Source organism: Schistocerca gregaria, chromosome 9, assembly GCF_023897955.1.
Source record: "Schistocerca gregaria isolate iqSchGreg1 chromosome 9, iqSchGreg1.2, whole genome shotgun sequence".
NCBI lineage: Eukaryota > Metazoa > Arthropoda > Insecta > Orthoptera > Acrididae > Schistocerca > Schistocerca gregaria.
Window position 1 is genome coordinate 89,526,545 of NC_064928.1, and position 26,162 is coordinate 89,552,706.

The 26,162-nt window shown below is 44.1% G+C and overlaps 1 protein-coding gene across 1 annotated transcript in view; it reads right to left on the bottom strand.

The window, feature by feature from the left end:
• LOC126291578 (basic proline-rich protein-like) overlaps positions 1–26,162 on the bottom strand; it is a 198,363-nt gene that overhangs the window by 818 nt on the left and 171,383 nt on the right. The window lies entirely within an intron of this gene.

Genomic DNA, 26,162 nt, shown 5'->3' on the forward strand with positions numbered 1-26,162 from the left:
ATTCTTTCTGGGTAGACAAATACAGAGTATAACAACATCAGCAGATGGCATAATGGGAGTAGCATTCGTTCTAAGTGGGAAAGGAGGGCAGAGGCTGAATTACAGTTTACGGGTTAAACGATTGGATTGTCCTTATCAGATTCGACAGCGTACCAATGCCGCCAACGACAGTCCAGGGATACAAGGCCTCGTCCTGAGCAAAAGAGGAAGAGGTTAAGTATATGAGGATACTGAACGGGCAATTCAGTATGAAAATCTTATACTCAATAGGAATTGGAACGCGGCTGCAGGGAAAAGAACAGAAGAAAGGATTACGGGAGAATATGGGGATGGTAGAAGAAATGAGAGAGGAGGAAGACTAGCTGAGTTCAGAATGGTTCAAATGGCTCGTTGAGAGCCCGTAAGCTCCAAGATTTCAGAATGAGATTTTGACTCTGCAGCGGAGTATGCGCTGATATGAAACTTCCTGGCAGATTAAAACTGTGTGCCGGAGCGCAACCCTAACTCGGGACCTTTGCCTTTCGCGGGCGAGTGCTCTACCATCTGAGCTACCCAAGCTCCTGCGCACACTCCGCTGCAAAGTGAAAATCTCATTTTGGAAACATGCCCCAGGCTGTGGCTAAGCCACGTCTCCGATAGATCCTTTCTTTCAGGAGTGCTAGTTCTGCAAGGTTCGCAGGAGAGCTTCTGTAAAGTTTGGAAGTAAAGCTGTGAGGACGGAGCGTGAATCGTGCTTGGGTAGCTCAGATGGTAGAGCACTCGCCCGCGAAAGGCAAAGGTCCCGAGTTCGAGTCTCGGTCCGGCACACAGTTTCAATCCGCCAGGAAGTTCCAAGATTTCAGTTATACCACATCCTGGTCAATCAGTGATCCAGAAATCAAGTATTGGCTTGTAACGCGTAACCAGGGGAAAATACAGACAGGTAACAATTTAGTAATGATGAAGAATGGACTACAGTTGTCTGATGAGACACGTCTGAATTTCACTAAGGATGTGGATGCTGCGTTAGGGAATACCACAGCAGACAAGAGTAGTAGACATCTCTGGAAAAAATTGTCGTTGCGGGGATTGACTCAGCATACAGAAAAGTCAAAACAACCTCGGCTAAAATTAAAAAGAAGGGTGGTAGCCTTAAGAGTGGAATGAGAATTCCACTGTCAAGCGCAGGAGAGAGAGAGCGGATAGGTGGAAAGAAACACTTAAAGCCTCTATGACTTCGTCTGATGACGCGATAAAAAAAGAAATTGGAGTCGATATAGAAGAGATCGGGGATCTTGTATTCGAGTCAGTATTTAAAAGACCTCGAGAAGACTTAAGATTAAATAAGGCAGAAGGGATTGACAACATCACGTCGGAATAACCAAAATCATTCGCCGAAGCAACAAACAAACGACTCTCGAACTGCCGTGTAGAATCTGTGAGACTGGTGGCATAGCATCAGACTTTCGAAAAAGTATCAGTCACACTATTCCGAAGATGGTAGAGGCAGGTCAAGTGCAAGAACTATCGTACTACCTTCTTCAAAGTTGCTGGCAAGAACAATATACAGAAGAATGTAAAAGAAAATTGAGTATCAGTTAGATGACATTCAGTTCGGCTCCAGAAAAGATAAAGCCGGTTCCTGACGGTGCGATGGTAATAGTAGCAACACTGAAGAAAAATCAAATCATCCAATAGCATTTAGTGTTCCGGCGTAAAGTCAAGCGCCGGCACGACGCAAAAGAATGTTACAGCAGAGAGGTCTGTGAAGTGACGTCAGCCAATAGTAGGCTGACGAACCCCCTCTCTTGGACATCCCCGAGACAGCAGCGGCATCTAGGCGAAGCTTTGCTGCTGCCCAGTTGGAGTAAAGGCAGTCTACGAACGCTACAGCAGTGACTTAGGAACTATTCTGTTTTGCTTGTATCACGAATTGCATATACTGAAGATCTTACTTATGTTTGTCTGCCGCCCATTGCTTGTTACACGTCTGTATCTCACGAAATTAAGTATTGTCATTTCTCTTAGTGTAATAAAAATTCATTAATACGATTTGTTTGAATTGTTGTCTAGCGATCCGAGAAAGCAGGTTTCCTAAGCACCCTATATTAGACGAGTGCGCAGGACACAACATTCACCAATCCAGTCACGCTCACAGCATTAATCGACCCAGAAAAAGCATTCGACAATGGTGCAAGATGTTGGAAATTATGAGAAAAATATGGGTTTTATGCATCCTTCAACGGCTTCAAAACACACGCGCGAGATTAAAAAAAAGAAAAATGGTTCAAATGGCTCGGACCACTATGGGACTTAACATCTGAGGTCATCGGTCCCCTAGAACTTAGAACTACTTAAACCTAACTAACCTAAGGACATCACACACATCCATGCCCGAGGCAGGATTCGAACCTGCGACCGTAGCGGTCGCGCGGCTCCAGACTGTAGCGCCCAGAACCGCTCGGCCACCCTGGCCGGCCGAGATTTTCATATTCTCTTGCTCGCTACGCGCAAACGATTAGACTCTCAAAAAAATGAAAGGTAGCTTTTCCTAGGAAGCAATTAATGTACTTAAATTTTGTTCTGGGAAACGTTTTAGATGGATGCCATTGTTTCCGAATTATTCAAGGTCACTTTTGTTTGTTTTATGGAATAATTAGGAAAATACGGAATAACTGGGAAAATACGGAATAACTGGGAAAACACAGCCTCTAGCGAAAACTTACTCCAGTGCAAAATTTAACGACATTAAATTTCCTACAAAAAGATACCGTTCACATTTTTTGTAGGACTAGCAGTTTACATGTAGAGAGCAAGAGAATATGAAAATCAGCACATGATATCTGCTCTTAAAACCGCGAGGTACGGGCAAATCAGTCGCCCTGATGCCTACATCAGCAATAACAGGCCCACTACAAATAATACTACACTGGTAACATAAGAGCTTGAATCATTAGGAGACGAATCATGTGGAAGTTTCTACCTTGAAGAACTAAAACAGAAGTTCCTCTCAATAACATGGACTGCTTGTTTTTGAACTGATTACCTCCAAGTATTTTCTTTCATAGAATTTCCCGATGCGTTATATTATTATTATTATTATTATTATTATTATTATTATTATTATTATTATTATTATTATTATTTCTTCAATACTAAAGAATATCTGCCCTCGGGTATCTGTAACACTTGGGCAAGAAACTTCCAGCAGAACATAAACAACAAAAAAATGGCTCTGAGCACTATGCGACTTAACATCTGTGGTCATCAGTCGCCTAGAACTTAGAACTAATTAAACCTAACTAACCTAAGGACATCACACACATCCATGCCCGAGGCAGGATTCGAACATGCGACCGTAGCAGTCGCACGGTTCCGGACTGAGCGCCTAGAACCGCGAGACCACCGAAACATAAACAACAGACTTCACCAAAACCAAAGTAAACAGAAGCAATGATTATCAATTACAGGTGTCAAAAACCAGCAGAGTTACCAATATACACAAAATATCTCAAGATGGAATCGCTAGAAATAAAAACACCACACCTGTTTTACGAAATGCTAATGGTTTTTTGTAGTCAAAATAAAGGAGGCTTGGCAGCGTACGCGACTAAATGGTTCTGAGCACTATGGGATTTAACTTCTAAGGTCATCAGTCCCCCAGAACTTAGAACTACTTAAACCTAACTAACCTAAGGACATCACACACATCCATGCCCCAGGCAGGATTCGAACCTGCGACCGTGGTAGCAGCGCGGTTCCGGACTGAAGCGCCTAGAATCGCTCGGACATAGCTGCCGGCCACAAGCATTGTGTATAGCCCGTTGCCAGCGATATTGAAGTCGTAGGATACTCTTAGCAGTGCCAGTTGTGTTGACAGTTCGAGCGGTGCGGTCTACTGGCCGACGAATTTGTAGCAGTTCAGTTTAAAAATCGAGCTGAACTCACGAGGTCTTAAGTCAGGGGATGGCAATAGGTGGCATAGCACTTAGCAGCCCCATCACTCAAACAAATCAGCAACACCTTGCACTGTATGTGCTTAAGCATTGTCCTGCAAAATGATGGTCAGGTCCTGCAGAATGCGACCAGCTTAGAAAAAGCTCTTGTGGTGTAACTTCCTGGCAAATCAAAACTGTGTGCAGGACCGAGACTCGAACTCGGGACCTAAGGCGAAGGACCCGAGTTCGAGTCTCGGTCCGGCACATAGTTTTAATCGGCCAGGAAACTTCACATCAGTGCACACTCCGCTGCAGAGAGAAAATTTCATTCCAGCTCTTGTGATGTGTATACTTACGAATACTTCAGGATCATTTTTTTTGTCCACTCCATCAGTCGTTAGCAATGGTGGCCTCCTACTCAACAAAGGACACTGTGAAAATGATTTTCTGCTGTGGTTTGGCAAATTCCGTATTTTTGTAGAGCCACTGTACGACTTCTCTGTCGGGTTCCACGTAGTCCCTCTAATAGCTGAAGTGTAGTAGTCTATTTTCGCCACATCCGCCGTTTGCTACCATTAAACCAAGACAAGTTGGGCTGGGTTGTTGGGGGGGGGGGGGGGGGGGGAGACCAAACAGCGAGGTCATCGGATTAGGGAAGGAAGTAGGCCGTGCCCTTTCAAAGGAACTATCCCGGCATTTCCCTGGAGCGATTTAGGGAAATCACGGAAAACCTAAATCAGGATGGCAGGACGCGGGATTGAACCGTCGTCCTCCAAGACAAGTCTCTGCCGTCCTTTATGAGTTGACTTGGTATCTGTGCATCTAAATTGTGGTTGTTAACGTTCTTCGTCCTTCACCACATTTGTTATTGCTTTGCAGGATCTGAAATGAATGTCATCAGTCCGTGCTTTAAGTAATCTGATAAAAACTGTCTTCTCCGTCGGCTTTTGTTAGCCAATAAGCTTTCGCTTGGAGCTCATGATAACCCTTTTGCGTTTGGTGACCATCGTTACCGTAATATCATCATGGTTTGCTAATGTTTCTCTCAGTGATAAGACTCGAGAAATGACAGTGTCAGTTTTAGCCAAGAGGTATAAAATATTTCTTTCGCGCCTAATTTGCCCCAAGTTGCTCCTTGCTGGCACACGATGTACTCAATATTATTTAGCAAGACGATCTGTCCTTACCATCGTTAACATATGCGTAATCAGTCTTCAACTTATATAAACTGACAGATTATTTTTAGATGTCGCACTACGAAATGGCGTGCTTTTATTAACGTGCCTTTCTTTTTAAGGTTTCGTACCTCAGTCAAAAGATACGTCCATTTATGGCACATATTTTGACACTCGCAAACTCACTCGTCCGCATCTACACGGTACTTCCAGTTGATCTAGAATCATGACATTTGGCAAGAAGCAATATTCCGCAGTACAACTAAATGAAACAAAAAATCCAAAAACTGTTGATCTATAATTATATCACACGACAAAATATTTTTGTCAGTTGTTGTCCGATCTGTGTGTATGTCCGTCTTGTAAGTCACCTTCTTCTCAGGAACGGGTACACATGTCAAGCTGAAATTTATGTCAAATGCTAAGGTATACGGTTCTTGGCACCGTAATGAGTGTAAGGTTCTAACTCAGTACAATCAAAAGATACGGCCGTTTACGTCCTTTTGAGCTGTAAAACATTTAAGCCTCTACATCAATGGCATCTAAAGATACGGTCGTTTAAGGCACTTATTCTGATTCTTTCCCAGTGTTGACAACGGTAATAGGCAGCAATCGTCGAAATTCTATTTCTGGGATGGATGGATGACTGGATGAACTATACAGGGTGACTCAGGAAGATAAGAAGATATTTTAATGCGTTATTCTACAAGTAAAACTAGAGAAAGAAGTTCATATAAACTTAGGTCCGAAAATGTTTAGTTAAAGAATTAAGGCTAATACAAGATTTTGTCTGAAATTCAGCAACTTCGCTAACATGAATCCATGGCAAAACTGTACGAGGTTAAAGTAAAGCACGATTTCGATTAATTTTGTTGTTGTTGGTCTGGTGAATCTAATAAAACATATCCCAGACATGTATCTGCAGTAGTTTCCCGAAACATCCAGAGAAGCAAAGATTATTATACAAGTAAATTTGTTTACTTTCCATTAAGAATATAGAAACGTTTATCCTCAACCGTTAGTCATTTATTTTAGCCATTTGCTAACCTTTAAACGAGTTAGTTTTCTTTTTTGTTCAGTGAAAGAACACAACAACAACAGTGTGAGTAAAACCACATAGTAACTGTTGTAGTGTGTTTATTACTTACGAGATAGGGATGCCTTACAAATTTACGACAGAGGTGAACGCCGATATGATGTTCATTTATGGAAAATGTAATGGTAAAGCTATGGCTTCCGTTAACGAACATCGCGTACGTTATGCAACTCGGAGGATTCCGAATGCACCTGTTCCACTTGCTACGCGATAGCAAATGTATTTTCAACATAACGGCGCGGCTCCACGTTTCACCAACGCCGTTACTCCACATTTAAATGAACATTTTCCCCACAAATGGATTCGCCGTGGTGCTACATGTCTGTGGCCACCCACATCGCCCGATTTAACTCCAATGAATTTTTGTGTATGGGGATGGATGAAACAGGACAAAGTCAATACACGTGAGGCGTCATTTGCTCGCGTTATGAGTGCAGAACAACCCTGTGAAACTGAAATGAGCAACAAAATCTGTTCATACACGTGCAGCTAGATGCATTGAATCCGGTGGAGGCGTTTCTGAACGCTTAGTGTTGGTGTACTGTGAAATTGTTTGTACACTGTACAACTCCCTTAACAATGAGCTTTGTTTTTTCCGGTTTAACATGAATTCAGGTGTGCTATGGTATTAATAAAAGCAGATTATCTGACATATTCTTAAAGTTTCCGCCGGCCGCTGTGGCCGAGCGGTTGTAGGCGCTTCAGTCTGGAACTGCGCGACGGCTACGGTTGCAAGTTAGAATCCTGCCTTGGGCATCGATGTGTGTGATGTCCTTAGGGTAGTTAGGTTTAAGTAGTTCTAAGTCCTAGGGGACTGATGACCTCAGCAGTAAGTCCCATAGTGCTCAGAGCCATTTGAACCATTTTGAACCATAAAGTTTCCGTTACCGTAATTACCATAATTTTTCCAAAATAAATTCTCTATAACTTCTGCGGAAAACTTTGAACGACTGTCTGGAATTTAAAAAACAATTTGGGCCAAGTAGTTAATAAATTAAAAATTTTAGGAAATCACTTCTTTGCTTCTCTGGATGTTACGGGAAACTACTGCAGATACACGTCTGGGAGCTGTTTTATTAGTCACCAGACCAATAACAACCAAATAAATGGAAATTGTGCTTTACTTTAACCTTGTAGACTTTTGCTATGGCTTCATATTAGCGAAGTTGCTAAATTTCAGGCAAAATCTTTTATTACCCGTAACTGTGTAACTAAACACTTGCGAACCTATGTTCATATGAACTTTTTTCTTTACTTTTACTTGTAGAATAACACATTAAAATATTTGCATATCTTCGCAAATGACCCTGTATACGTGATTAAGTTTCTACGGAAAACACGGTGCGCAAGTCCTGCTAGCATTAACCGGATTTTTTTTTTTTTCGTCGTAGCAACGTGAGGTGATCACACGTATTTACGTAATTTCTCCCCTATGGCACTAGCCTCCTTTCGCTGGCAAGGATGACGACGCAGTAAAGCATACATTGTTGACTTCAAGAATGTTAAAATTATATTGGGTTATAAATAACGGCTTTCAACAAGGGACAAGGTAACTAAAATCTGTTTTTATTACTTTCTAGTTGTCGCAGATTTGACGAAAAATGCGGTCGCAACAGAATAAACTTTATTATCTAGCTCGGGGTATCCAAACGAAGTCTGACACCCTAGTGCAACGAAACTTCCGGACGCTCTAAGGATGTTAATCATTCTCCCAATCAGATACTCCGGCTCGGCAAAAGCCATTTAAGGAAACAGGCAGTGTTCTCCATAAACGGAGTGCGGGCCGGCCATCTGTTTCAGACGCCAAGGTAGGCGAGGTCCGACTAGAGTTTTCAAGGGCTCAGAAAAATCAGTGCTTAAGAAGAACTGAAAATGGCGCGATGAACAGGGCACAAACTCTTGCCTAAGGGGTTACGTGTGCTTGCCTAAAAGGCTCAGCTCCTTCAGGCACTAAAGCCAGCAGGCAAACCTCATCTCTAACCTGTCTGCAGTGGACAAGCTAGCCAAGACAGACGCAAACAATGACTTGAGGTTGCTTTCTCTTGAGTCAACTTTTCACTACCCGGCAAACTTAGCATTCAACATTGTTCCTATATCGTGATCAGAATGTCCTCATATTAGACTTCAAATGGACAGGGTCGATGAGTGGTGTGGACTTGCGCACAACTGCTTCACTCTCCCACTTTTTTTTTTTCCAGAGAGTCTGCCCTCAAAAGTGTCGTTTACTTGGATCTGTTACGAGAGTTTACTGTACCACAACTAGTATACCTGAACCCGACGTCAACTGCTTGTATCACTATCTTCTCACCCCCTTCCCTCCTCCCCCATTGCACGGCCACGCTCCCTTTCCCTGTGTTCCGTTCCTTTTGTACACTTACAAGATAACACCACTAACCTGACCTCGTATTTTAAGGGCAAAAAAAAAGCACACATGCAAAATACAAATCGCAGAAATCGATTCTCCGTGAAAATTTGGGTCATAATTCTGATAATCCGCCGCAGTTACTATCGTCTCAGTTTAGAGCTGTAGAACTCCCGCGTTGCACCCTCTGCATCCAACTGTACCTCCCAATGGCAGAACGAGAACTACTGTACAATGTACAGAGACTCGCGTTCCGTAACGTCCGTGAACCAACAAGCGACAGTGCTTTGTTCACTGTGCCACAGTGCGCCGTTTTTAACCTGCAGCTGGTGCTAGAGATTTATCTGCTTCGAACACTTTTACGTTGCGACTCATTAGTGTAGCGTAAATTAATTAAATGAATGAGTGCGTCGTTTAAGAAGTAGCGTAGCGGTTTTTTATTATTAACACGGCTGCTAGGCGTTATTTTCTTTGTATTTAAAAGCTGACACTATTGCAGCGAATAGGCGTAAATTTGGAAGAATTGCGCTATTCTGCAATGCCATCAGCATGTTTATGTTATAAATCGATAATCATTCATTCTGTTTCATAGTAATTCTTCAGCTACTTACGTTTATTCATTTTGTTCTTAAGGCATATGCAGGGTGGTCGGCAACAGCCTGACAAGCTTGTCTACATCTACATTTATACTCCGCAAGCCACCCAACGGTGTGTGGCGGAGGGCACTATACGTGCCACTGTCATTACCTCCCTTCCCTGATCCGCTAGCCTATGGTTCGCGGGCAGAACGACTGCCGGAAAGCCTCCGTGTGTGCTCGAATCTCTCTAATTTTACATTCGTGATCTCCCCGGGAGGTGTAAGTAGGGGGAAGCAATATATTCGATACCTCATCCGGAAACGCACCCTCTCGATACCTGCACAACGATGCAGTGCGCCTCTCTTCCAGAGTCTGCAGTTGAGTTTGCTAAACATCTCCGTAACGCTAACACGCATACCAAATAATCCAGTCACGAAACGCGCAGCTCTTCTTTGGATCCTCTTAATCTCCTCCGTCATCCCAACCTGGTACGGATTCCACACTGATGAGCAATACTCAAGTATAGGTCGAACGAGTGTTTTGTAAGCCAAGTCCTTTGTTGTTGGACTACATTTTCTAAGGACTCTCCCAACGAATCTCAACCTGTCACCCGCCTTACCAACAATTCTATATGATCATTCCACTTCAAATCGTTCCGCACGCATACTCCCAGATATTTAACGGAAGTAACTGCTACCAGTGTTTGTTCCGCTATCATATCATCATACAATAAATGATCCTTTTTTCTATGTATTCGCAATACATTACATTTGTCTATGTTAAGGGTCAGTTGCCACTCCCTGCACCAAGTGCCTATCCGCTGCAAATCTTCCTGCATTTCGCTGCAATTTTCTAATGCCGCAACTTCTCTGTATACTACAGCATCATCCACGAAAAGCCGCATGGAACTTCCGGCACTATCTTCTAGGTCATTTATATACACTGTGAAAAGCAATGGTCCCATTACACTCCCCTGTGGCACGGCAGAGGTTACTTTAACGTCTGTAGACGTCTCTCCGTTGATAACAACATGCTGTGTTCTGTTTGCTAAAAACTCTTCAATCCAGCCACACAGCTCGTCTGATATTCCGTAGGCTCTTACTTTGTTTATCAGGCGACAGTGCGGAACTGTATCGAACGCCTTCCGGAAGTCAAGGAAAATGGCACCTACCTGGGAGCCTGTATCTAATATTTGCTTGGTCTCATGAACAAAAAAATCGATTTGGGTCTTACACGATCGCTGTTTCCGGAATCCATGTTCATTCCTACAGAGTAGATTCTGGGTTTCCAGAAATGGCATGATACGCGAGCAAAACAAATGTTCTAAAATTCTACAACAGATCTATGTCAGAGATATAGACGACCCTTCTTGAAGACTGGGACTACCTGTGCTCTTTTCCAATCATTTGGAACCTTCCGTTCCTCTCGAGACACCGAGTTAACTAGCATTGAAGTCCGCCAATCAGGCCCTCACGTGCACAAGTTCATGCGGCCCACCAGAGACGGTGTCGTCAAACGTGTTCTTCGTTTTGTTTCCTGGAACCATAGAAGAGAGCAATCCAGAAGGTGGATACGGGACGTCAGTCAGGATCGATCCCGACCCAAAGCTTGAGCAGTCTCGTGCGCTGCCGTCCACGCTATGAGAACATCTGGCACCAACTGTATCTGGCGGACCGCTTTAATTTGGCTCAGAGCCATTTGAACAACGGTAGGGTATTTGTTGAGAGGCCAGACAAACGTGTGGTTCCTGAAGAGGGGCAGCAGCCTTTTCAGTAGTTGCAAGGGCAACAGTCTGGATGACTGACTGATCTGGCCTTGTAACATTAACCAAAACGGCCTTGCTGTGCTGGTACTGCGAACGGCTGAAAGCAAGGGGAAACTACGGCCGTAATCTTTCCCGAGGGCATGCAGCATTGCTGTATGAGCATGGAGAGCTGCATCAAACCAGTCTCAGGACTGAAGATCACAACAACAACAACAACAACAACGGTGTGATCGGCTAAATTCAATACCAGTTCACTTGGAATCGGCGCAACGTTCTGAATTTTCTTCTTAACAATTATTTCTTGCAAGCTTTTCAGTCTGTTTCTCACCATCCTGAATGAAGTGCGGCGCAGAAAAATCTACAAACTGTTGAATTGTTCATAACTGCCAACTTCACGGAAACGTCTCGTTTTCTTACTTAAATAGTTTACTGTTATGGCACATACGTGTTTTCTTTTTTTACATGGTGGTCGTGTCACTATATATTATCGTTGTTGTTGTTGTTGTTGTTGTTGTTGTCTTCCGTCCAAAGCTCGTTTGATGCAGCTTTCCATACTACTCTATTCCGTTCAAGCCTCTTCATCTCTGAGTAACTATAGCAACGTACATCCGTCTGCATCTGCTTACTGTATTCATCTCTTGGTCTCCCTCTAAGATTTTTACCCTCACGCTGCCCTCCAGTACTAAATTGGTGATTCTTTGATGCCTCATAACATGTCCTACCAATCGATCCCTTCTTCTTGTCAAGTTGTGCTACAAATTTCTCTTCTCTCCAATTGTATTCAGTACCTCCTCATTAGTAATGTGATCTACCCATCAAATCTTCAGCATTCGTCTGTAGCACCACATCTCGAAAGCATCTATTCTCTTCTTGTCCAAACTATTTATCGTCCATGTTTCACTTCCATACATGGCTACACTCTTACCCAACTAATATGATTACTCAATATTTCGTAACATGTAATAATAAAGACAGATTATCATATTTCCAATAATAAACAATGATTATTCTTCATTCACAGTAATGTACGACCCTCTGTGGCCGTGGGGTCACTGTCGATCCACTCAATAAAACCTTCTTTCACAACTCAGAACTACAAATTACCATTACAGTTGTCTGTGGTTACTAGTAAATGACGGATGTCAAAATCATAAAATTCCGTGTTTAAGAAAAAGTTATGACCATATGTAGCTTAATCCAGTGTTAGCTTGTCGAGACCTCGTCCATTCCCTGCGAGCACATCTCTGTCCGGCACATTTTACACCGTGATGCACGGGCAGAAGCACAAGTTGACGGGGATCTGCCTTCTGTTTTAGCTAATGATGAGACGTGTGTGTCTAGGGATTTTAAGTTTTGTGATGTGTCTGGACTCTGGCCTAAAATTTTAGGCTGGAGGTTTTAGTGTATTGCAGAGTGGCTGACGCCTCCCCTTTTTTTCCTTGCGGTCAGCCAGCCACTTCCATCTGCTACATTGTTTTAGCTTCCTCTAACATTTTCTTCTTGTGTTGTCCATGTTTTACTGCGGACGCTCTGCTTCATCCCACGCTTTGGTGTGGGTGAGCACATGTTTTTCAACGATTGTTACCCATGTTTTCTGTTCCGTTTTATATTCCTGTTCTGGGATTTTTCTTGACACCCGTCTCACTATGCTACTGAACGGGCGCTCAAGACCTTGCTGTCGTGCGCCCAAAACCCCTCTACTACTACTACTACTACATTTACTGTTGTTACTAGCTCTTCTGATGTTATTTCATATACTGACTTCCAATTAGCATTAGTCATTCGGAGCAAGAAACGAAAATTAACAAACGAAAATCCGCAGCATTGCAAACCGCCACTTGTGTGCTCTTACGTGGGTGAATAACACTTTGCCCGATACATAAAACCGCAGCCAGCGAACGCCTAGAAATGCGGTGTTTGTTGTGGTCCCAGAGGAGCGTGAGCAGTCGGCACGCAAGGTAGCCACGCACCGGAAGAGGGGAAGCCGGCTACGGACGCACTTCCGGTCTCCCGGCGCGCAACTCGAGCCGCCGGCTGGCGCTGGCTGACGCTGTGACGCACCCACGCACCCACCCCCCTACTCACTAAGGCCCACACTCTTGGCTGAGCGCCCGACCACTGTTTACCTCAGCGAGCTAGGTAGCGATGGTCTGCGAACGCCAAAGTCTACAGACCCGCTCAAGGACGTAAGTGCTCGCTGGTGAGACGATATTACGAAATACAGGCTGTTACAAAAAGGTACGGCCAAACTTTCAGAAAACATTCCTCACACACAAAGAAATAAAATATGTTATGTAGACATGTGTCCGGAAACGCTTACTTTCCATGTTTGAGCTCGTTTTATTACTTCTCTTCAAATCACATTAATCGTGGAATTGAAACACACAGCAACAGAACGTACCAGCGTGACTTCAAACGCTTTGTTACAGGAAATGTCCTCCGTCGCATGGAATCCCTGATACGCTGATGCAGCCCTGGAGAATGGCGTATTGTATCACAGCCGTCCACAATATCAGCACGAAGAGTCTCTACATTTGCTACCGGGGTTCCGTAGACAAGAGCTTTCACATGGCCCCATAAATGAAAGTCAAGAGGGTTGAGGTCAGGAGAGCGTGGAGGCCATGGAATTGGTCCGGCTCTACCAATCCGTCGGTCACCGAATCTGTTGCTGAGAAGCGTACGAACACTTGGACTGAAATGTGCAGGAGCTCCATCGTGCATGAACCACATGTTGTGTCGTACTTGTAAAGGCGCGTGTTCTAGCAGCACAGGTAGAGTATCCCGTATGGAAGCATGATAGGTGGAGGAATATGGGGCCCAATCAAGGCATCACCAACAATGCCTGCCCAAACGTTCACAGAAAATCTGTGTTGATGACGTGATTGCACAATTGCGTGCGGATTCTCATCAGCCCACACATGTTGATTGTGAAAATTTACAATTTGATCACGTTGGAATGAAGCCTCATCCGTAAAGAGAACATTTGCGCTGAAATGAGGATTGACACATTATTGGATGAAACATTCGCAGAAGTGTACCCGTGCAGGCCAATCAGCTGCTGATAGTGCGTGCACACGCTGTACATGGTATGGAAACAACTGGTTCTCCCGTAGCTCTCTCCATACAGTGACGTGCTCAACGTTATCTTGTACAGCAGCAACTTCTCTGTCGCTGACATTAGGATTATCGTCAACTACACGAAGAATTGCCTGGTCCATTGCAGGTGAACTCGTCGTTCTACGTCTTCCCCAGTCGCGAGTCATAGGCTGGAATGTTCCGTGCTCCCTAAGACGCCGATCAATTGATTCGAACGTCTTCCTGTCGGGACACCTTCGTTCGGGAAATCTGTCTCGATACAAACGTACCGCGCCACGGCTATTACCCCGTGCTAATCCAGACATCAAATGGGCATCTGCCAACTCCGCATATGTAAACATTGCACTGACTGCAAAACCGTGATGAACACTAACCTGTTGATGCTACGTGCTGATGTGCTTGATGCTAGTACTGTAGAGCAATGAGTCGCATGTCAACACAAGCACCGAAGTCAACATAACCTTCCTTCATTTGGGCCAACTGGCGGTGAATCGAGGAAGTACAGTACATACTGACGAACTAAAATGAGCTCCAACTTGGAAATTAAGCGTTTCCGGACACATGTTCACATAACATCTTTTCTTTATTTGGGTGTGAGGAATGTTTCCTGAAACTTTGGCCGTACCTTTTTGTAACACCCTGTATACGCGTTCATTAGGAAGCGAATGGAATATTTTTGTTCAGTGCTGGTCGGGGAGGGGGGGGGGGGAATAAACCACTTCCCCTAATAGGACTAGCATGAAGAATATTGTAGATGCTGTTCACATTATAATGTCTGATGAAAAGATAATTACAATTGGTAGGATTAGTGCGATTTCCATGTCAAAGGGTAGAAAGGTTACGGCAATTAAGAAGAATCGAAGGAACAGCAGCTCACCAAAAGAAAAATATTGCTCACCCCTTAAATAAAAAAAAGCATGGCCCATTTTAAACGAGCAACTTTCTTGTAAAATCGAGTAATAGAAGTGTAACCGGCGCCTTTGGTGACTGCGTTTAAATCAGCAGTCAATGATGAGGCGACTGTGTCTGTGAGGTCGGTAACTAGAAATTTTGCCGACTGTGGAGCGATAAATTTCCGTATATTCTGCGCAGTGTGTATGCGAAGAAACAGATTTATATGGCGGAGTCTGCTAACATTGTAAGTTAACCTGTTCTGATCGAGCTCACTCCTATTATATAAATGCATTTTGGATTTCGTGTCTCCTTAATCATTCAAAAATGTTCAGCGCAGCTAGCTCTTTATTCGCACGAAGTAATGGCCGCTATCGACAGGGGATCTCAAGCTGATTCCGTATTTCTAGATTTCCGGAAAGCTTTGGACACCGTTCCTCACAAGCGACTTCTAATCAAGCTGCGGGCCTATGGGGTATCGCCTCAGTTGTGCGACTGGATTCGTGATTTCGTGTGAGGAAGGTCGCAGTTCGTAGTAATAGACGGCAAATCATCGAGTAAAACTGACGTGATATCAGGTGTTCCCCAGGGAAGCGTTATGGGACCTCTGCTGTTCCTAATCTGTATAAATGACCTGGGTGACAATCTGAGCAGTTCTCTTAGGTTGTTAGCAGATGATGCTGTAACTTACCGTCTGGTAAGGTCGTCCGAAGACCAGTATCAGTTGCAAAGCGATTTAGAAAAGATTGCTGTATAGTGTGGCAGGTGGCAGTTGACGCTAAATAATGAAAAGTGTGAGGTGATCCACATGAGTTCCAAAAGAAATCCGTTAGATTACTAGATAAATAGTACAATTCTCAAGGCTGTCAATTCAACTAAGTACCTGGGTGTTAAAATTACGAACAACTTCATTTGGAAAGACCACACAGATAATATTGTGGAGAAGGCGAGCCAAAGGTTTCATTGCCAGAACACTTAGAAGATGGAACAAGTCTAGTAAAGAGACAGTTTACACTACACTCGTTCGTCCTCTGTTAGAATATTTCTGCGCGGTGTGGGATCCTTACCAGGTGGGATTGACGGAGGACATCGAAAGGGTCCAAAAAGGACAGCTCGTTTTGCATTATCACGTAATAGGGGAGAGAGTGTAGCAGATATGACACGCGAGTTGGGACGGACATCATTAAAGCAAAGACGTTTCTCGTCGCGGCGAGATCTGTTTACGAAATTTCAGTCACCAACTTTCTCTTCCGAATGCGAAAATATTTTGTTGAGCCCAACCTACATAGGTAGGAAAGATCATCAAAATAAAATCAGAGAAATCAGAGCTCGAACAGAAAGGTTTAGGTGTTCGTTTTTCCTGCGCGCTGTTAGGGAGTGGAATGGTAGAGAGAGAGTATGATTGTGGTTCGATGAACCCTCTGCCAAGCACTTAAATTTGAATTGCAGAGTAATCATGTAGATGTAGATGAAATGGCTCAGCACTAAGGGACTTAACATCTGAGGTCACCAGTCCCCTAGAACTTAGAACTACTTAAACCTAGCTAACCTAAAGACATCACACACATCCATGCCCGAGGCAGGATTCGAACCTGCGACAGCAGCAGCAGCGTGGTTCCGAACTGAAGCGCCTAGAACCGCTCGGCCACAGCGGCCGGCCTTTAATCATTACTATGTTGTTTGCGTTGGTTTCGCGAACCACTGAAAAGCTACGCGTCGTCTTGGTGTTTTTTCACCGTTTTACTGTTCCCCTACAAGAGAAACAAAATGCCTTGAAAGCAAAAAGGTATTCAAGTTTCGCAGAGAAGAAGCCTGCACTGCGTACAAATAAGAACACAAATAGATTAACGTATTTTAATGAAAATTATTTCAACAGTGAAAAACTCAGAATTATTCGTCGAGAAAAATAGTTTTCGATTTTCTTTGGTACTTAGCAAGAAAACCAGACACAAATCACAAAGCAGAAAGGCTCATTTACTGCGTTGTAGATATTGTTTGACGTGTTTGCCAGCATTACTTTCTCGAGCAAATAAATTTACTTGTTCTGAAAAGTCTGGGTGCCACACTATTCTTTCAATTCTCAGAGTGCATACAATTTACCACACGATCTTCGACAAGAACTTCCACTATGATCTCTGCTTTGGTCATTAATAGACTTCATTATGATTCCATAGTGAGACTTCCACTCTGCACCAGAGTGTGCTCTGATATGAAACTTCCTGGCATATAATAACTGTGTGTCGGACTGACACTCAAACTTGAGACCTCTGCCTACCGCGGGCAAGAAGTGCTCTACCAACAGTGCTACCGAAGCATGATTTACGATCCGTACTCACAGCTTCACTTACGCCAGTACCTCGTTCCTACATTTTCTGACTGTAGTATTTAGATTATTTCGAAAAAAGGATATCCCTTCATAGCCCGTCTTGCACAGTGCAGGTGCCAAACTGCTCAGCAGACAGCTTTCAAAACACACGCAATTTCTGGCGTTGCCGTGTAACTGAAAATGACAAGTTGCGGACACACGAGAATCAGTACCGTAATACAACGCCAGGTGCGCTGCTGTAGACTCGCTTATGTCGAGTAGTCAGTTGTGGCAAGGACGTGTAGTAAAAGGGGTTTCAGGCCGCTGTGAACAGCGTATAGCTGTTACCAGCCCAACATGTCACTCTTCATGGCACACCCAAGCCACGACAATGAAGTGGTGTACGCGCGTGACAGTCGGTTGCATGAAATGAGCACAGAAAAACGTAGTTCACACCGGAGCGTAGGTAACAGAACACAAGCGAACGAGAATTCGCCGACAGTTCGCTAATATTCACAGATATTCGCTTGTATCTGCCAGTAAGCGTTTAGGCCGAACAGGACGCGAGATAACGAGCACAGCCCTTGAACACTGCAGTGTTCTTTTTCTGGCTAATAATCGGCATACAGGATTCGACATCATACAGTCGAGTGTACGATCCGAAACCGATATTCAAAAGAAGATTATGTTGCACGACTAAGTAAGCAAAAGGGCTCACAATAAGAAAATTTATGCCGTCAGAACTTGTACATAAGCTTCATACACGTTCAGATTACCTGACACTGTCGCAGTTCAGCTCTCCTTAGCAAAACTTTGTACTTATATCGACTGGACACTTTTCTCCGGCTTCTCATAACAATCGAGGAGGAAATTCAAAAGTAGGACACTAAGTGCCACAAAAGCAGAACACTAACTGCCAACGACCAACACAACCTGATGAAGGGCTAGCGCTTACACTCTGGTTATCAGCAATTTTCATACTTACGCTAGTGACTCATCCGTATTCCATCAGCTCCTATATCTGAGATAGTTTCAGATGTCTGCAGTGACATAGGCAATACACTTCCACGGTTTTATCAAACTACGTCTAAGGAAGAGAACTCCAATACAATATAATTAATGGAATGTGGAATACAGTACATACGACTCACCAAAAAAGAATACCTAATAAAATCAGGTATATAGCTTGTTAGAGGGCAGCCGGCCGCTGTGAACGAGCGGTTCTAGGCGCTTCAGTCTGGAACCGCGCTGCTGCCATGGTCGCAGGTTCGAATCCTGCCTCGGGCATGGATGTGTGTGATGTCCTCAGGTCAGTTAGGTTTAAGTAGTTCTTAGTCTAGGGGCCTGATGACCTCATGTTAAGTCCCATAGTGCTAAGAGCCATTTGCACCATTTGTTAGATGGCAGATATCGTGAAGTCATTTTTCTTTACCACAAAAATATCTCTAACATAAAACCGATACATATGCCGTGTAATTACAGCTACCATTAACCTAACCAACGAAAATGATCAAGATTTTCGCATTTATTTTATTTTAGTCAGAATAACTGATACACGTACGCATTTCTTTACTTTCAAGGAAATTTATTGTGCTTTTCCATTTTAATAAAGACAAATACAAAGCTTGTGCTTATTCGTTCTGTTTCCCGCTGATGCAAGCTTCTAATGAATTTGTGGTCTTTCTCACATCCCCGGTGCCTTTGCCTGCTTCGGCATTTTTCCAACAATCATATTTCTTCCCCTTCAGCATTTTTGCTGTGGATCTCTAATATCCCAGAAGCATTTCGAAGATGTATATACTTCTCTTAGCAACATTACATTCTGATGGTATGATCCCATTGCTCACGAAACTCCTGTCGACAACGAAAGTAGCCAAGACAGCGAACAAAAGAGGGTGCGAACTTCCTTTGTTGGTTTGCTGAAAGACCGCTCGCTCGATGATGTTTGCTCCCTTGTAAAACAGAATTACGACGCGTTGATGAGTAGAAGTAACACTTGCATATAGCGCGATATGTTCTTATACCATTAAGTGATTTGTTACGTCACAGCTGTTCAAGAAACATTTGTTCTCACGTTGTTTACTTTAATATCCGGAAACGTAGTAAAATATTTGGCGATATGATGCCATCTCTTATTTTATGCCACGGTATTATTTTTACGTTGCTTTCGGGAACCTTTGTTGGTGGTTGAACAGTTCTCCGAGCCTCAAAAAAGTTAATCTTCTTCTGCCAGTCTAGAACTATGGCTTATGGGATTATATTCCATCGCTTGTCTAGGCACTCTCTGAGGTGACGTACGCAATACATAAACGTCCGACATTATGCTCCGTACAGTGCTGTGGGTTGCGCCATCAAATTATAATTTTTTATATTTAGGTTTATCTTCTCGTTTTGCCTTTTAATGTTGTTGTTGCGTGCCACAAATATGTTGGTAAGTGTTAATTTTCTTATTCAAAGGTGATGTCATACCCTGTATACTGGAAACGGGACATCTGTTCTGTCATTGTGTTAGTGAACATTATCTTAATTTTTATGGCGTATTGTTTTCGCTATTGATATTTTCAGTTTACATTTCAGGCTTATACTGTTCAAACTATGTTTCACTATTTGTAATTTGTCTTCATTGTACAGTACGATTACGTGGCCGTCGGTAGACCAAGTCTTAATCTATACAGGATTTTTTTTGTCCTCAAAAGGTAATAGATAAACAATGGTGTGGGAGCGAAAGCGCCGGCTGTCAAAGCAACGGCAGGGTGGACACGAGAAAGTTGGGTTAGTTTAGTTTGCTGGCCGGCCACACTATCGATTGTATGCGCCATAATGCATCAGCCGCACCGGAGCGCTTCGGGGTCTGATCGCCTGGGCTTCATATCGCTCGGAAGGCGAGTGCGATCCTCTCTGCACGGCAGCTGACCACTACTGATCACTCCCACAGCAACAATCACGAGTCCAGGCTACACAGAACGCTTATTGTTAAACGAAGAACGCCACAGTTAGAAGGCGCTAATAATACTTCTTTACTACAACCGGTGTCAATCTTTATATCATCACCATAATATATCTACATCTACATGATCACTCTGCAATTCACATTTAAGTGCTTGGCAGAGTGTTCATCGAACCACAATCATACTATCCCTCTACCATTCCACTCCCGAACAACGCGCGGGAAAAAAGAACACCTAAACCTTTCTGTTCGAGCTCTGATTTCTCTGATTTTATTTTGATGATCATTCCTACCTAGTTAGGTTGGACTCAACAAAATATTTTCGCATCTCGCCGCGACGAAAAACGTCTTTGCTTTAATGACTTCCATCCCAATTCGGGTATCGTATCTGCCACACTCTCTCCCCTATTACGTGATAATACAAACCGAGCTGCCCTTTTTTTGCACCCTTTCGATGTCCTCCGTCAATCCCACCTGGTAAGGATCCCACACCGCGCAGCAATATTCTAACAGCGGACGAACGAGTGTAGTGTAAGGTGTCTCTTCAGTGGACTTGTTGCATCTTCTAAGTGTCCTGCCTATGAAACGCAACCTTTGGCTCGCCTTCCCCACAATATTATCTATGTGGTCTTTCCAACTGAAGTTGTTCGTAATTTTAACACCCAGGTACTTAGTTGAATTGACAGCCTTGAGAATTGTACTATTTATCTAGTAATCGAATTCCAACGGATTTCTTTTGGAACTCATGTGGATCACCTCACACTTTTAGTTATTTACTGTCAACTGCCACCTGCCACACTATACAGCAATCTTTTCTAAATCGCTTTGCAACTGATACTGGTCTTCGGATGACCTTACTACACGGTAAATTACAGCATCATCTGCGAACAACCTAAGAGAACTGCTCAGATTGTCACCCAGGTCATTTATATAGGTCAGGAACAGCAGAGGTCCCAGGACGCTTCCCTGTTGAACACCTGGTATCACGTCAGTTTTACTCGATGATTTGCCGTCTATTACTACGAACTGCGACCTTCCTCACACGAAATCACGAATCCAGTCGCACAACTGAGACGATACCCCATAGGCCCGCAGCTTGATTAGAAGTCGCTTGTGAGGAACGGTGTCCAAAGCTTTCCGGAAATCTAGAAATACGGAATCAACTTGAGATCCCCTGTCGATAGCGCCCATTACTTCGTGCGAATTAAGAACTAGCTGCGTTGCACAAGAACGATGTTTTCTGAAAATCATGCTGATTACGTGTCAATAGATCGTCCGCTTCGAGGTGATTCATAATGTTTGAATACAGTATATGCTCCAAAACCCTACTGCAAACCGACGTCAATGATATAGGTGTGTAGTTGGATGGATTACTCCTACTACCCTTCTTGAACACTGGTGCGACCTGCGCAATTTTCCAATCTGTAGGTACAGATCTATCTGTGAGCGAGCGGTTGTATATGATTGCTAAGTAGCGAGCTATTCTACCAGTGTAATCTGAAAGGAACCTAATCGGTATACAATCTGGACCTGAAGACTTGCCCGTATCAAGCGATTTGAGTTGCTTCGCAACCCCTAAGGTATCTACTTCTAAGAAACTCATGCTAGCAGCTGTTCGCGTTTCAAATTCTGGAATATTCCATTCGTCTTCCCTGGTGAAGGAATTTCGGAAAACTGCGTTCAATAACTCCTGCATATTGCCAGTACAAACCCTACTGTTCCAAGTTATTAGGATACCCAAGAGCGACTTTGTTACTTTTGACATGACTACGTCCCAGTTGAAGACAAACATGTATGTAACCTTTGACTTACGAAAATGATCTGTTTCAGTTCTGGCAACGTATTAACATTGTTGGGTGTAAGGTCCGCCAGTTACGCAAAACACTGTTTTTTCCAAGTTCCCAAACATGTTTCAGCACCTCTGTGCCATCATCAGTGGGTTTCTGTTTTATTTAATGCGTAATGTCAGCATTTTTACTAAATGATTACAAAATTACGGAAATATTTAGTTGAAACAACAGTTTGTTTAGTTAATACCTTTACAGACAAATTTGCGGTTGCGCTAACGAATGATCGCGTAAAATTCCGTCTGAAATATCATTTTGTTTGTACCGGGAAACGAACCTGCGCTTTCCGTCAACATTGGGCGTCGCATGAAGGACTTCGTGATTAGCACATGTTTTGGGCCATCCTGAAAAAAACGACACTTTAAGTATCTGCAGAAAGACTAGAGAATGTGTGTCTAACAACTCTTATTCACACACGGTGGACCCGTAAGTCGCGAAAGTATGGCGTGAATCTGACTGTCTCCTGGAAGTTTGTCGTGCGTCCGGTGCAAAGCAATTTGAATATCAGTGACGGGTAAATGAAAACCTTCTAGCGAGAATTAACTGAATAAATTGCGCTAAGATTGTAAGCGCGTACCAGTAAAAAACAGCCGGCCGGTGTGGCCGAGAGGTTCTAGGCGCGTCAGTTTGGAACAGCGCGAGCGCTACAGCCGCAGGTTCGAATCCTGCCTCGGGCATGGACGTGAGTGATGTCGTTAGGTTAGTTAGGTTTACGTAGTTCCTAGTCTAGGGCACTGATGACCTTAGATCTTAAGCCCCGTAGTGCTCAGAGCTATTTGAACCATTTGTAAAAATGCTTATTTTTTCCTAGCCTTATCAGGCGTCGGTTTTGTTATATGAGTTTTGGAAATTTTAGTGAGAGCTGACAGTCGCATACGCTGCCTCACGTCACCCCCCCCCCCCCCACCACCCCCTCCGAGACGGAATCTGTGTACCACATCTGTCCGTGTCTACAGTAAATCTTATGTTCAAGTGTGAGGACGTCTTCTAAATGTTTCCGCAGCGCTTCTCTGGTGCGGGATGCGAGAACCAGCCCGTCATTTACCTAATCAGACGTCCTGAACCACCTAAAAACTGCGTCCAGGCTCGCCGGCTCACCAGCCCTCGTCGTTACTCCGCGAGGCGGATAGGAGTACCTCGTTTCTTGTCTCATAAGGTCACGTAATTACCAGCACCCTCCTGTAACGTCTGATACGCCTCCGTTCCCCTCTTTTGACACTGTCCACAAGGACGCGTCCGCGCAGGGCCCAACAGCAACGGCGCTCACCGTGCGCAGTTGATGCTCCTGTCTTCGTGAGGACGCAAGTTTACCCAGGCGTGGAGGCGTACGTCACTGCTTCAGACGGACACATCGCCGACGTGACTACCTGCACGCTGCGACACTCGTAAACGCCCAAGAGCCGCTCCCCTCCACTCACTTGTACTGCTTCACGAGGGAAACTCCCCAGCGCACACCCCACAGATTTAGTGGTAAGAGAGCTCAGTAGACAACCCGTCAAATAATGAACACAGACCAAGCATGAAAAAAGCAAGCAGGTTTACTTGAACTGTGTGGAAGAAATAAAGAACAGTGAACGTTCCAAGTGCAATATACAGCAATATTAAAGGGCAACGGCGTCATGGTTTTGTGGTCACAGTAATGGACTGCCAGACGGGTGAATCGTGTTTAAACCTCCAACGTGCCAATTTGTTTTCCGCTGTCCGCTGTATTCAAATCTGTGTCTGTGCCGTGGTGGATCGTCCGTTTGCAACAACGAGGTTTAAGGTAGGGACCTAGAATGACAGTTCTTGCTGTACAAGGAAGTGGCTTTCCGAATGGGAACCGCAAACTTTTCGTGACACGGCGACAAGTCAACCGAATCCTCCACCGTATATAACGCACTGCTTTCCGGAGCGGGAAGGAGCGCCTGGTCCCCGGCATCAATCCGCCCGGCGGACTTGTGTCGAGGTCCGGTGAGTCGGCCAGTCTGTGGATGGTTTTTAGGCGGTTTTCCATTTGCCTCGCCGAATGCGGGCTGGTTCCCCTTATTCCGCCTCAGCTACACTATGTCGGCGATTGCTGCGCAAACAAGTTCTCCACGTACGCGTACACCATCATTACTCTACTACGCAAACATTGGGGCTACACTCGTCTGGTGTGAGACGTTCCCTGGGCGAGTCCACCGGGGGCCGAACCGCACACGTTCTCTTAGGTCTTCTGCAAATGTGGAGTGCTTTGTCCCATATTTACAGGATATCATGAGTTCTTTGTATATGACATCAAATGTTAAGTGGCAGCAGGAAACGGCGGTTTTATTTACAAAACAGGTATTTCTATGCTTGCTGCGGAGGATGGCCACCAAAACGAACTTGTAACACATAATAGTTTATCATATAAGCTGCAACAAATGCAGGCAACAGTTTCACAATCACACGGATTCTCTGTGCTCTGTCGAAACATACGTTTTCAACATTTTTGGAGTTGCGTTCCGTTTAGAAAGTCTTGACTCTTGAATTCCTTTGTTGTAACATAGTTCACACCCGTTGATTTGTTGCTTTTATTTCTGTGAGACGCCTATGTGATATCTCGGACTCCTATCATATTCCATAACAAATGTATAGTATGACAACTGCCAAGACTATAGAAACACAACAGACATTTCAATGACCGGATGGACAGCTCATAATGTTGTGGGAAACAAAAACCGTAAATGGCACGTGGTGGTGGTGGTGGTGGTGGTGGTGGTGGGGGGGGGGGGGGGGGTTTGAACACGCCTCGTCCGGTTTCAGTACAACGGCGTGACCATGTAACCACGACGTCACGGCAATTCATTTCCTCTCGATACTCTACTTTTTTATGCTTACACTATTCACTGTATTTATGTTGCTTTATTTTTCACTGTTTAGTACATCTTGTTCCCGTTTTCATGCCTGATCTGTGATCAGTTTTAGACGGGTTATCTACTGGGACACCTCACCAGTAATTTCTCTTGTAAAAGGCATCTCTTGTAGATGAACCACTCAATAGAAGAGGAAGTGGGGTAAAAGGAAGAGAAAAACTGCAAACATACTTCGAAAAGTGCCGCCAATACCGAAATTTTGTTTCATACCAATGATCAAAAAGTTATTCGTTGCATTTAACCTGCGTACGATGCACAGTTCAGCAAGGAAGGCTTTTACGGTGTCACTCTGCCGCTGTCCGTGTTTAAATCACCAAGTGGTAACCAACAACTAATTTTCTTTTCAACTTGGGTCCCTGTATCGAGACACTTTCATAACATTTGTTTATATGGAGGAAGCTGTCGACAGCGTACGGTGGTGAAAATTGTATGAAATTATCAGAAAAAAAGGAGGGGAAAGTTGAGAATGAAGTCTTCGGATTAGATAGGACGTAAGAGAGGGATCTTCAGCTGTCGGCCATCTCTGTCAGTCAACCGACGAGGTCACCTGTACGCTTTAGTGCTGTGCGTGTCCCTTCACGTTTCCACTTCAATCACGTCGGAAACAATGGACCTAGGGATGTTTAGGAGTGTTGAAATGTCGCGTGCAGACGAATCGCACACGTGACACCAAATCACCAGACCACGTTAGAAATCCGTAAGTTCCGCGGAGCGACCCATTCTGCTCTCTCACGATTTCTAATGACTACTGAGGTAGCTGATATGGGTTACCTGGCAGTAGACGGCAGCACAATGCACCTAATATGAAAAATGTAGTTTTTGGGGGGGCGTCCGGATTCTTTTCATCAGGTGGTGTATACTGATGGCGGTAGTATCGCATACACAAGCTATAAAAGGGCAATGCATTGGCCAGATGATGTTTGTACTCAGGTGATTCATGTGATAAGGTTCCCGATGTCATTGAACCGCACGATGGGAGTTAACAGAATCTGAACGTGAAACGGTAGTTGGTGTTAGACGCATGGGACATTCCATTTCGAAAATCGTTAGGGAATTCAATATTCGGCGACCCACAGTATTAGCTGTGTGCTGAGTATAACAAATTTCAGGCCCTCCACTTAATGACCGAGAGCAGCAGCGTTTGCGAAGAGATGTTAGTGGTAACAGACAAGCAGAAATCAATGTGGGATGTACGACCACCGTATTCATTAAGACAGTGCGACGCTGACGAGCTATGGCAGCAAGCGCTCGACGCGAGTGCCTTTTGTGAACAACACGACATCGCCTACGTTCGGCTCTGACCA